Source organism: Strigops habroptila, chromosome 1 (genome assembly GCF_004027225.2).
Source record: "Strigops habroptila isolate Jane chromosome 1, bStrHab1.2.pri, whole genome shotgun sequence".
Lineage (NCBI taxonomy): Eukaryota > Metazoa > Chordata > Aves > Psittaciformes > Psittacidae > Strigops > Strigops habroptila.
The window spans coordinates 12,682,178-12,684,322 of record NC_044277.2 but is presented as its reverse complement, the minus strand read 5'-3'; the positions used below and the strand labels follow the sequence as shown (position 1 = coordinate 12,684,322).

Below are 2,145 nucleotides of genomic sequence, written 5' to 3'. Positions count from 1 at the left end.
CCGGAAGGCCCGGATCGCTGCTCGGGTCGGGCTGGGTATCGGTCAGCAAGTGGTGAGCAATTGTATCCTCTCCCCTTGTTATTTCCCTTATCATTACTATTATTGGTTGTAGCAGTAGTGGTTTTGTATTATACCTTAGTTACTGGACTGTTCTTATGTCAACCCGTGGGATTTACATTCAATTCCTCCTCCCCATCCCTCCAGGAGCAGGGGGAGGAAGAAGGCAAGGAGTGAGTGAGCAGCTGTGTGGTTCTGAGTTACCGGCTGGGCTTAAACCATGACAGTTCTCTTTGGCACCCAACATGGGGCTCAAACCCATGACCCTGAGATTAAGAATCTCATGCTCTACCAACTGAGCTAGCAAGGCTGTAGCCAGGACAACCCTGAAGAGAACAGGTCACAAAAAGTTTTAAATTAGAATTCTATAGATATCATTTTTTATCAAAGCGAGTGATGCTGCGACCACCAGGGCTTGTTTCCTGTCAAGCTTTGCTTCTGTGATGTCTACTAAGGATCGTGCCCATGTTTATCTCAGTGAGGGTATTGATCTTGGTCTTTTTTTTTGGACACTTATTTACCCAGTGCTTGGAATACTTTAATATTTTTGAAACTTTTCTATCTCTCTGATTAATTCTGTACAAACTGGCAGGGCAGTTAAAAACACTGACAAATTTAAAAGTAAGTTAAAACCAGAGGAGGTAAAAACAACTTGCCAGGAGCTATAGACAAAGTAATAAACTCTTCTGAAAAAATATTTCAACACATGAATGGAAAATGCCCATTACAGTTAATCCCCTTTGCATATCCCAATACCTTAGCCACTTTTTGCCTGTGTAATGGAATATCTACATTTCTAAATGCCAACGAAGTTTAAGAGCTCTTAGTCATAGGGAGTTGCAGGGGATTAATAATGATTCTGGCATAGTGAAAATTTCCTCTTACAAGTCCTTTCCTTTTTTTTTTTCCATCATTAATCTTGGATGATCGGCCCATGTTCTTTATCTTCTTCTCTCTTCCAGGAGCCAGTCTTCCCCAAAGCAGCTCAGCAGTTTTGTGGGCTGCTCAAGCTAGCCTTAGGAGGGAGGGCAGGGCTACAAAGTGCCCTGAATCTTTATCTTGTGTCTCCTACTGGGAACCTCCATCTCCTCTGGTGTCATTTGTTTCGCCATCTTCTGGGTGGCTGATCAAACCCCTCAACAGCTGGGCAATGTTTCAGTAAATGCAAATCATCAACCAAATCCCCCAAGGTATGGAGCTGGGTAGAGCTAGTTTGTGATGTGTTATATTGGCTCATCTCTGGTTCTTTCTCGGAAACAGAGACGAATCTTTCACTGGACTAAAATATATGTGGGTTGTTGGGGTTTTTTAATTTTATTTTATTTTTCATTTTATTTATTTTCTGTCTTCCTCTGTTCCTACAGACAGCAGCAGTCCCACTGGATTTTTCCTGGTTCCCCCTCACCCTCCTGCTAGGGAGATAATCACCCAGCAGCGCCTTGTGTGGTGCAGGGTCAGGTTTGCCTTACTGTACACACCACAAAAGGGGCTCATAGGCTGCCTCTACTGGGTAGAAATAGCTCTGAGACCAGGCTTAAGTGTCAATTCTCTTTCTGCTTATGCCTTTTGCCTGTATGAGCACCTATGGGGCCACTTCTGACTTGGCCCATGAGGTTCTCTGTGTGAGTCCTCAAGGCTTGGGGAAGCGCTCACCCACGGTGCGGATGGACTCCAGCACTTTATGCCTGGCCAAAAGCTTCAATGTCCCTGTTCTGAGTCTTCATATGACCTCTGTTCAGTGGGCAGAGCTGCCCTAGAGCTTTTCTAGGAAAGCCCATTGCTGTTTACCACACGAGCAGATAGGATGTGGAAACCTCAGCTCAGACCGAGGTCCTGAGCATGTCTGTGGCACTCTAAGCTGCTTCCACTTAGTAATTCAGATATCAGGCATTCAACAATCCCTTTCTCCTGATCCCAGATGTCTTAGGTGCCCTTGGATTGGGTGCCCTTGGTTTGGGTGGACCCAACCAAGTGCACTCCAACTGCCTGCTCTGCTCCCTTTAACCTCCACCCAAGACAGATGCTGCAGGAGAGTGAATGAAGCCATTCCCTCCTGGTGGGGTGTCCCATCAACACCTGGCACGGACC

General features: G+C 45.8%; 1 non-coding gene across 1 annotated transcript; it reads right to left on the bottom strand.

The window, feature by feature from the left end:
• Positions 1–294: 294 nt before the first annotated feature.
• On the bottom strand, positions 295–367 carry TRNAK-CUU. Its single transcript has one exon. It is a non-coding gene; the product is annotated as a tRNA-Lys (tRNA).
• Positions 368–2,145: the final 1,778 nt, after the last annotated feature.